This window comes from Tasmannia lanceolata, unplaced genomic scaffold (genome assembly GCF_043159265.1).
Source record: "Tasmannia lanceolata isolate RefF3 unplaced genomic scaffold, GAP_Taslan_0.1 ptg000003l, whole genome shotgun sequence".
In the NCBI taxonomy this organism is placed as follows: Eukaryota; Viridiplantae; Streptophyta; class Magnoliopsida; order Canellales; family Winteraceae; genus Tasmannia; species Tasmannia lanceolata.
Genome location: NW_027518680.1, coordinates 58,372,138 through 58,383,708, shown reverse-complemented (window position 1 = coordinate 58,383,708; position 11,571 = coordinate 58,372,138). Strand labels below are relative to the sequence as shown.

The following is an 11,571-nucleotide window of genomic DNA, read 5'->3' as shown; positions in this document are numbered from 1 at the left end:
TCGGTATCTTTATCAAAATAAAAAATAAAAAAATTTATTATTTTCATTCAAGAATCATAGACCCAATATTGCCATCTATTCATTCATCTTCATAAAAAGGGTTCAAAATACATACTGCATTCTTCGTGAACATCAAAAGCATTTGAGATTCTATAGCAACAATAAGCCATTGAGTTCTAATTTTGAATTTTTCACTCACACCTTAAATGGCTTAGGAACCTTTCAGTTGTTATTGCAATGGAAAACGAAAGTTGAAGCCCCTACTTTTAGTGAGCTTAATTCTTGAACGTTGAGTCATGAATTCAAGATTGTCCTCTTAGAGAGTTGGTTCTCAAACTGCCTCGATCTTTGACGTCTATGTTCATATGGATATGGTGAATACTGTTAAAGTATAAAAGATTAAATAACGCCTTCTCCAACAGCTTACGCTTTTGGAGTAATTGGTTGTTTCACATGAAAGGTCCTGAGTTCAAAACTCCTTGGTATATAAAAACACACATGCAATGACCTACCCAAAAGAGGGGCCACACATGCCACATGTAGGCCAACTCTAAAAACAAGAGCCACAGGTGAGGGGGAGTGTTAAAGTATAAAAGATAATTAACGCCTTCTCCAACAGCTTAAGAGTAATTTTTTGTCTCACAAATACAAAGTTGGAGTTGAAGATGGAGAAGATTCATATGGAGATAAGTGTGAAACACTCGTAGTAAGAGGATCTTTGTTCTATCACTACGAACTAGTCTAGGCCATGTTCTTCAACAACCCAGGGTTTGGCAAGAGTTTCGTATAGGAAAGAGAACAAGGGCTCCTTCAAACAACCCAGGGTTTGGTACCACCACCACCAACAGTATTGTTAAAGTATAATAGATTAAATAACGTCACCTCTATCAGCTTACGTTTTTGGAGTAACTGGTAGTTTCACATGGTATCGGAGCAAATGCCTGGGTTCAAACCTCCTGGATAGAAAATTTTTGCTTGCAATCGCCAAACCCAAAAGAGGAACCACATGTGCCACGCAAGTAGGCCAACCCTAGAAAGAGGGGCCACACGTGAGGGGAATGTTAAAGTATAAAAAGATTAAACAACACCTTTCTCCAACAGCTTAAGCTTTTGCAGAAGTTGGTAAGTTTCACAAGTATTGCGTGTTTGTTCTTTTGTTTACTGAAAACAACATAACATAAAAAGACGATGTTTTGTGTGTAATCATAAATATGGTTGATTAAAAATGCAATATAAAACCATAGATTAAAGAGATAAATGAGACATAAATCTTAGATGTTCTTTAAATAAATGTTAAGCATAAATAATGAAATGGCAAATAAGGTGTGAAGAAAATGGTTAGTGATTAAAACTTGGATCAAATAAATAAGATCGAATAAATCATAACAAATAAAGAATAATGTAGGGAATCTAACTGGGTAGAACTCGCCCCTAAAAAGCTAGCTATTAGAGGGAGGGTGCCCATTCCCTTATAACCCATCCACATCCATTTCACATGTCCGATGTGGGACTATTGCTTTTGCGTGGAACCCCAACAAATCTCCCCCTCCATGCAGAAGCAACGTGGACCATCTCGCCCCTCCACGCGGCAGCAACGTGGGAACCACGAGATCTTCTTCGAGGGAATTCCACCGTCCTCGGAGGCACACCGGGGTTACCGAGATTTTCCCGAGAGTTACCGCGCCCTAGCTTTGATAGCATTTGTAGGGAATCAAACTGGGTAGAACTCGCCCCCAAAAGCTAGCTATTAGAGGGAGGGTGCCCATTCCCTTAAAACCCATCCACATCCATTTCACATGTCCGATGTGGGACTATTGCTTTTGCGTGGAACCCCAACAAATAATAATATGAATAAATGAAAAGGAATAGGTGCTTCTCTGATCCTTGTAATTTGTCGTTTCAATTGTTGATGGCTGAATCGACGTTTACGGAAAAAGGTAGGTTGTGGGCTGCAAAAACCCTGTATGAAGATTGGGACATATGTGATGCGATGTGTGTTGCTCCGGTATAAAATAATTAAAAAAAAAAAAAAAAAAGTGGTAGAGAAAATAGTTATTTTTGACTTTGTAACAAGAGGAAGCATGAGATTAATAAAGAGTGTATGATTATATCTTGTACCGACGTGAGAGTAATGTGAGTGAGAGAGTGAATCTTGGGAGAAGAGATTTTTTTAATTTATTTTTCCTGTATTTGTAGAGAATGGAGAAGAGACGTTTTGGGGATCGATGAGAGATATTTTCTTCTCTTTTTATTCACTTTTATGGCAAAGAGGGAAGATGGCATGTTCTTAATATAGAAAATTAAATAACGGCATCTCCAACAGCTACAGCTTCTGGAGTAATTCTTAGGATCACATGGTATCAGAGCAAAGGTCCTGAGTTCAAACCTCCTTGACATGAAAAATCCAAATGTAATGAATGGCCAACCCAAAAGAAGGGTAACATGTGCCACGTGTAGGTCAACCCTAAAAAGAAGGGCCACACGTGAGGGGGAGTGTTAAAGTATAAAAAATTCAATAACGCCATCTCCAACGGCTTAAGCTTTTGGAGTAATTGGTAGTTTCGCATGGTTTCTAAAATAGGAGAGACATACTGGGGAGAGAGAGAGAGTTGGGTTGATTTCCAAGAGGTAAGAAAATAATTTTTTTAATTTAAAATAACATGATTGTAGGGATAAAAAAAGGTAGGTGATATGCTGTTTAAAAATAGAGAATACAAATATATTTTTTATGTAGTTAAAGTTTTTTTTGTTTTTTTATTCGCATATTTACATTTACTTATCAATTATGCTAAGGGTGCGGCATCACTCATTGTACCCTAATGTACATCCATCGACATTTTCCATTAATCTGAATTGATCCAATTAGAACATTTGTACGTCAACATCAAATGTCAATCGATCAGAAAAAATTGAATTTCTCAAATTTCTACTAATTTGATTAGCAGTGTCAAAAGTTGACGACGAAGATCCCTTGATGATGGCTGTTGATGTTGTTGCCGATGATTACTGAAAAATGCACCGCTTTGTTAATGTGCCGCGGAGAGCTCAATGGGCTTGATTGGACTCTAGCCTCAACAGGCGAGTCTTCGTGATGGGCAAGAATGACTCAAGCCTCGATGGGTGAGTAAGAATGGGTCACGATGGACCAATTCCGGAATAGGCAAAAAATGGGTCACAATGGGACCAATGCCGGAATGAGCAAGAATGAGTCACAATGGACCAATGCCGGAATGGACAAGAAGTTGCCTCGATGGGCAAGATGAACATGGGTTGGCTTTAGATACCGATCCTCATTGAAGAGAATTACACACTCGGGCACTCACTTCAATGAAGCACCTCAACCAAAAGGATTGGATATTTTAGACACGCACCTTAAGAAAGGCACCTCAACTGAAATACGAAAAGAAGAATTAAAAAAATAGAATATGGGAGAACTGGAATGTGAAATGAGCGACAACGAATGATGTTAGATTTTGATTTTCAAAATCTTATTTTTTTGTCAAAAGATAGTGTTCGAAAAATGTTTTCTAAGTGTTTTGGAAAAGGAAAAATTTTTCTTTGGAAAAAGTTGCTTTTTGCAAGAGAAAGATAAGAGTGCAAAAGTAGTGTGAAAAAATTAGTCCCATACTGACTCATAAGAAAGAAAATTTTGGGCTTATAAAACCTTACTCTTTTCTCTTCTTTATTATGGTGCTCAATGGGCCTTAGCCTTGGGTTGAACCGCAGGACGGAGCAACGCACCGTTCGCGCGCGCGCGGTGTGGGCAATGGGCTATAGGGCGCATAGTGGCGCTTTATTGGCATTTTTTTAGGCGCACTTTGCACTTCGCAACCGTTGGGCCTGAGTTCGGGCCCAATGGTTGGCCCAGCAGGCCTAGGGGCTCCAATGGATAGTGTGTGAGCGGGTGCGATCAGAAGCGTCAGATCGTAGTGTAACGGCTAGTGGAAGATGATCATTGGATGGTGTCCCATCTACTCAATGGTCAAAGGCCCAAAGGGTGCGATCTGCACCATTGATGGGCAATCTAGCGGTTCGGAGTTGAAAGGGTTTTTACACAAGCCAACGGTCACTCTAGGATTGATCTAGTCCGTAGAGTCGCGATTAGACACGATCTAATGGTCAGAATTCAAACCCGCTGAAAGGATGTCCAGAAAAGGGTGTTTTCCAACGGGAAAAGCTACCAGAAACTCTATAAAAACAGCAGAAAATACTCATTCTATACAGAATTCGGATTTCTACTTTGGCATATCCAAAATCACTATTTCCAGCACAATTCTCTCTCTCTCTAAACCCCTACAAAGTTACTATTTTACTGTTTTTTAGAAATCCTTTCAAGTATTCTGTTTTCTGCAGAAACAGAGCTCTTGGGTCTCAAATACTTACAAAATTCAAAGGTGATTCAGGCTTGATTTCGTTCAGTGCAGAACGTCGTCAAACAATCGGTTTGGAACCGGGCTTCATTGTATCTTGGAGGCGAGTTCGTGGTCCCCTTTGCACACTACTGGTGGAGGCGACTATCATCTTAAGGAGAACGTTTACGCGCCTTGAAGCATCTTCTTATCTTCTTCTCAACCACTACACGGATAATTTCCAACAAAGGACTCATGTCAAACTTTAGTGACATTAGGAAAGATATGACAACAAGCAATTCTTGTGCAAAAAAAAATGAAGGGGGTGCAGTGATCTACAATTGGGGATATGTCATGATAAAGGGCAAGGGGTGTTAGGATAAAAGCATGGGATATTTTTTTGTCATTCTCTAACAGATAGGGGTATTTCGTTTATTTTTTTTTAATGGAATATGGATGTTTTAGTATTTTTTTTCACGTTTTTAGGAATTTTAATTTTTTTGGTCCCAAGTAATTGAAATTCTATCTCTCATCTATTATTTCAGTTGCTTTCATTTTCTAGGTTAAAGTTATCAGAAAGGATTGTTACTGTTTGGGACAATTGTTCAACAAATGCTGGCTAAGCACTTGAACTGGAATAAGTTCTGCCACCAAAAATTTATCCTGCAATCAAACAGGCCCTAATAGAAATGTAGATATATGGGATAGAGAGGAAGAAGGGAAGGTAGTGTGATGGGATCAGTCTCCTCCCTGACTCCTAAACGCCCATATAAAGGATCACCACGTTCCCTTCTCATGCTGAGTAATCACTTGCTCTCGAAACCATGAGTTAATTTCCAAAAGATTTAACTGCAAAGAAAGGGAAAGTTTCTACGCGCATTTAGATTTTAAGATATGTGGCTAATATTGCAGCTAGCCCTTCTTTCGCTGTAGATATACCTTAGTTTCTCCATTTTTAAACTTCTCGATCCCAATGGTTGTTACAGCTTTTTGGGAGCCATGTATCTATCAAACCAGACCAGCTATGTAAATATTTAGGGGTTGGGCCTGTAGCTCAATGGTTGAGGCTCTTTTTCTCTGCCTTGAGGTTGCAGGTTCGATCCCAGATTACCTACCAAAAAAAGATATGTAAATATTTAGGGGCCATTTGGATACGCGGATTTTCGAATTGAGTTTTTAGTTTGAAAACAGTGTAAAAGAGGGTTCATAATCAAGCTGCTATATGTTGTGCCGACAGCGTTTCTTGGATTTTAAGTAAGAAATCCAGGTTTTAGATATCTCTCCCCCATCGTGAGATTTCTAAAACTTGAAAGCATGGAATGATCTCCTGCTCTCCTGCTGACGGAAAGAAGAGCGAGAAATCAAAAAATAATTGCTGGTCTCTTTCTTCTCTCATCTCCCATCTATAATTTTGAGGAAATCCAAGATTCTAAAATCACGAATCCAAACGGCCCCTCAGTGAATAGTTCATTTCAAATTACAAGTGTTACTAACATAATCACGTGTATTAAAAGAGCACGCATCTATGTGAGAGAAAGGGGATGGCAAAAGTATAAGAGAGCGTATTAAAAAGATGCTACTGATATTTGCACTACCAGGATTTGATAATTGCACTAACTCACAATTGGCTTCTGAGAGCTTTTTGTGAATTGTAATAACCTTTGACGGTTAAATAATGAATGGAAAGGGGATTTTGGGCAATTATCAAAACATGGCAGTGCAAATATTAATGGCTTAGAAAAATTAATTGCATGTTAGGAAATGATATAATATTAGCCCCCTTTTTTTACTTGGGACAGCCCCCTCTAGTGTAAAAGCTAGAGTAGTCATAAATACACCAGAGCAGGCTGTCCCAAGTAAAAAGGGGGCGAATATATCACTTCCCTTACATATATACTATACTTATGCATTACAGGCCAACTCTAATAGCTTATTACGAATGCAATGCATGCCTTCTTATACTCTGCTTTAAACTATTGTTTTTTTTTTATTCCGTAGTTTTGAAACACATGAAAATGAAAAGTAGAAGGACGTTTGTGTGTACTGATTTTGCTTTAATTTTGGTGAAAGTTTCAATTCCATTGAAAGCTTAAAACATTAACAAATTTCACTAAAATAAGAAATACGTACATTTTTTGGAGTGGCATCCTATACTTTATAAGGACGCATTTTTGCATTTGTTTGGATGGTATTTTCTTGGAATTTATTTTCGCGGTTCAACTGATAAACATACTTTGTCGGGCGATTAAGAGATAGACAAGGTAAAGATGGAGTAAGATTGGAGAGAAAGAGAGAGGGTGAGATTTTAGGTCAAGTGAGGAATTTTACTTTCACTACATATCAAATCTTAAGGAGGGATGCATGACATTTTGGTTGCTTTCTTGTCAAATTCAGCACAGAGTTAAATATGCATTCTGCAAAAACAGAAATATGCTAACTGAACAATGTAAAATAAGTACTGTGTTTAAATGCGCTTTCAGCAAAAAAATAAAAATAAATGTTGTATCCAACCAACCATTGTCGCGATTCCTACCAATCTCGCCCAAACATACGATAGTGTTTAGGACCTATTAGATGATTATTTTGGAGAGTAACATGTTTTGGCTCCTGCTATTAAAAAAAAAAAAGTTTTGGCTCTTTTGGTCTAACATTGTGGCGCCTCACACCTTTTGGTGAATCTTGGATTATTTGGAAAGAGAGGAATTGGAGTATTATTGTAGGTCGAGGGTCCTCTCTTAATTTGATGGCTTGGATTATAAAATCAACTGCAGTACTTGGGCTCTTCAATATCACTGATCTTTATCAGAATACTCGATAGACATCGTCACTAGAGGGAGATCTCTCAAAACTAAATTAAGTGATAGTGAGATGGAAACCCTGATCTAGAAACGGCATCAGACTCAATGTCGACGGTTGCTAACTTGGTAACCTAGGCAAGGGTATTGGAGGTGTTTTTAGAAATTCATTGGTGACATCATCTTCTCCTTTGTGGGCCCAATTGGCATCACCGATTTCACTGAAGCTGAGCTTCATGCTCTTTACCAGGGATTGATCACCATTTTCATCACCCAGAAAGAGTGCAGTTTAGAAGTGGAAATGATTCCTCTAATATATTTTGTATGCCAAGGGATTTGCGACGACCCGTGGGGACTAGCCAATCTCATCGATGAGATTAAAGATATGTGTTTGTATGGCGTTTTCTCTTTTTTCTCTCATTCCTAAAATTGCCAACGATTTAGCTAGTTGTCTTGCCAAATCAGGAGCATCTAGAACCTCACTTTACATGGAAAGTGCACTTGTAATCCTTTCTTTTTAATGAAATCGGTATCTTTATCAAAATAAAAAATAAAAAAATTTGTTATTTTCATTCAACAATCATAGACCCAATATTGCCATCTATTCATTCATCTTCATAAAAAGGGTTCAAAATACATAACTGCATTCCTCGTGAACATCAAAAGCATTTGAGATTCTATAGCAACAATAAGCCATTGAGTTCTAATTTTGAATTTTTCACTCACACCTTAAATGGCTTAGGTACCGTTCAGTTGCTATTGCAATGGAAAACGAAAGTTGAAGCCCCTACTTTTAGTGAGCTTAATTCTTGAACGTTGAGTCATGAATTCAAGATTGTCCTCTTAGAGAGTTGGTTCTCAAACTGCCTCGATCTTTGACGTCTATGTTCATATGGATATGGTGAATACTGTTAAAGTATAAAAGATTAAATAACGCCTTCTCCAACAGCTTACGCTTTTGGAGTAATTGGTTGTTTCACATGAAAGGTCCTGAGTTCAAAACTCCTTGGTATATAAAAACACACATGCAATGACCTACCCAAAAGAGGGGCCACACATGCCACATGTAGGCCAACTCTAAAAACAAGAGCCACAGGTGAGGGGGAGTGTTAAAGTATAAAAGATAATTAACGCCTTCTCCAACAGCTTAAGAGTAATTGTTTGTCTCACAAATACAAAGTTGGAGTTGAAGATGGAGAAGATTCATATGGAGATAAGTGTGAAACACCCATAGTAAGAGGATCTTTGTTCTATCACTACGAACTAGTCTAGGCCATGTTCTTCAACAACCCAGGGTTTGGCAAGAGTTTCGTATAGGAAAGAGAACAAGGGCTCCTTCAAACAACCCAGGGTTTGGTACCACCACCACCAACAGTATTGTTAAAGTATAATAGATTAAATAACGCCACCTCTATCAGCTTACGCCTTTGGAGTAACTGGTAGTTTCACATGGTATCGGAGCAAATGCCTGGGTTCAAACCTCCTGGATAGAAATATTTTGCATGCAATCGCCAAACCCAAAAGAGGAACCACATGTGCCACGCGAGTAGGCCAACCCTAGAAAGAGGGGCCACACGTGAGGGGAGTGTTAAAGTATAAAAAGATTAAACAACACCTTTCTCCAACAGCTTAAGCTTTTGGAGAAGTTGGTAAGTTTCACAAGTATTGCGTGCTTGTTCTTTTGTTTACTGAAAACAACATAACATAAAAAGATGATGTTTTGTGTGTAATCATAAATATGGTTGATTAAAAATGCAATATAAAACCATAGATTAAAGAGATAAATGAGACATAAATCTTAGATGTTCTTTAAATAAATGTTAAGCATAAATAATGAAATGGCAAATAAGGTGTGAAGAAATGGTTAGTGATTAAAACTTGGATCAAATAAATAAGATCGAATAAATCATAACAAATAAAGAATAATGTAGGGAATCTAACTGGGTAGAACTCGCCCCTTAAAAGCTAGCTATTAGAGGGAGGGTGCCCATTCCCTTATAACCCATCCACATCCATTTCACATGTCCGATGTGGGACTATTGCTTTTGCGTGGAACCCCAACAAATCTCCCCCTCCATGCAGAAGCAACGTGGACCATCTCGCCCCTCCACGCGGCAGCAACGTGGGAACCACGAGATCTTCTCCGAGGGAATTCCACTGTCCTCGGAGGCACACCAGGGTTACCGAGATTTTCCCGAGAGTTACCGCGCCCTAGCTCTGATAGCATTTGTAGGGAATCAAACTGGGTAGAACTCGCCCCCAAAAGCTAGCTATTAGAGGGAGGGTGCCCATTCCCTTAAAACCCATCCACATCCATTTCACATGTCTGATGTGGGACTATTGCTTTTGCGTGGAACCCCAACAAATAATAATATGAATAAATGAAAAGGAATAGGTGCTTCTCTGATCCTTGTAATTTGTCGTTTCAATTGTTGATGGCTGAATCGACGTTTACGGAAAAAGGTAGGTTGTGGGCTGCAAAAACCCTGTATGAAGATTGGGACATATGTGATGCGATGTGTGTTGCCCCGGTATAAAATAATTGAAAAACAAAAAAAAAAGTGGTAGAGAAAATAGTTATTTTTGACTTTGTAACAAGAGAGAAGCATGAGATTAATAAAGAGTGTATGATTATATCTTGTACCGACGTGAGAGTAATGTGAGTGAGAGAGTGAATCTTGGAAGAAGAGATTTTATTTATTTATTTTTCCTGTATTTGTAGAGAATGGAGAAGAGACATTTTGGGGATCGATGAGAGATATTTTCTTCTCTTTTTATTCACTTTTATGGCAAAGAGCCAAAGAGGGAAGATGGCATGTTCTTAATATAGAAAATTAAATAACGGCATCTCCAACAGCTAAAGCTTTTGGAGTAATTCTTAGGATCACATGGTATCAGAGCAAAGGTCCTGAGTTCAAACCTCCTTGACATGAAAAATCCAAATGTAATGAATGGCCAACCCAAAAGAAGGGCAACATGTGCCACGTGTAGGTCAACCCTAAAAAGAAGGGCCACACATGAGGGGGAGTGTTAAAGTATAAAAAATTCAATAACGCCATCTCCAATAGTGAACTTTTTAGTATTTTCCGTATGATGAGATGAGTTTTGGATAAGGTAGAGAAGGTATCATCTAGTAACATACGATGATGAGGAACAGGCGAACATTTTCATTTTCATAGCAACACATAGTAAATATAAATGTCTAAACAGAGACGAAAAGAAGATGAAATGCAAACGTAAATGAACCTATCGAAAAATCCAAGTTGAAGAAATCAAACCTGGTAACTTGTGCGAAGAACCAATCATTTCGAAAATCACTGACACCAACTGTATAGACAAGATTTCCATCGGGATATAGATCGGCATATCTCTCCCACAAACCGTATTGCCTAAATCTGTCAAGAGAAGTTCAAGGTTTATAACTTCAATGGAATCATATCCCCATGAAAGAAATTGTCTGTGACCCACGACAAGCAAGGAAATAACTTGAATGCTATATACAATCATTGCATACTAATCGGATATTGATCAGTTTGGTCTCATTTACATATATGAAAATGAGCTTCAGATCATAACTACATGTTCTGCTGTCATTGCCATATTCTATATAGATATGTGTAAAGTTAGGAGCAATGAGAATAAAGAATCAATGAGTAGATAGAGAGGATGAGAACTGACCTTTCAGGATGATTGATATAAAGTTTGTTTATATACATAGGATTAGGATCAGGAATGTAGAACTCGGCCGCGGAACGGTCAGGAACACCTATCTCCCACAAGGTTGGGCCAACTCTTGGAGGTTCATATACAAGATCACCCAAATCAATATCACATCCTGTTTAACAACACTCTGAGTTGTATAACAGAAGACTTCAGATATATTTTTCTTTTTTTTTCTTTGTGTTATCAAAATAATTCATTGGGTAAATCAACCATCGACAATTTAACTAAAACAAAGACCAAAATTGATTTGGTGGACAGGCGGCGTGTTACAGTTACAGTTTCTTGAGGTGGACATTTATTGTCTCCAAAGTTTAGAATGGCAATTATGGATGATTTTCAAAATCTGTAGAGGAAATTACTAATGTTGGTGTTAATATTCTCATTCTTAGGAGTAAGGGTTACCCTTCTCAACATTGTCTCCCTGTGGGGCTGTTTGGTTTGCACACAAGAAAGGGAGAGTATGTTTCTAAAAATTACAATTCACTTGAACTTAAGTAATAGCAAGAAGCTTTAAAAACTAGTCGAGTCTAGTTGATCGAGTCTAGGATAGCGGTCCTAGAGGGTTAGGCATTGTAGTTTAGCATAGGTCTCCGAACTACGTTGACTCTGATTCTTCCCGAGGCCAGGATACGTAGTGCAGCCAGGACGGATGGTCATCTTGGTCCGAGTCAAGTATCGCATTAGAGTCTACGGTTTGTCGTGTC

General features: G+C 38.4%; 1 long non-coding RNA gene across 1 annotated transcript; it reads right to left on the bottom strand.

The window, feature by feature from the left end:
* Positions 1–10,421: 10,421 nt before the first annotated feature.
* On the bottom strand, positions 10,422–11,032 carry LOC143863647 (uncharacterized). The gene is made up of 2 exons (XR_013240925.1): positions 10,823–11,032; positions 10,422–10,539 (listed from the first exon to the last, which is right to left on the bottom strand). It is a non-coding gene; the product is annotated as an uncharacterized LOC143863647 (long non-coding RNA).
* Positions 11,033–11,571: the final 539 nt, after the last annotated feature.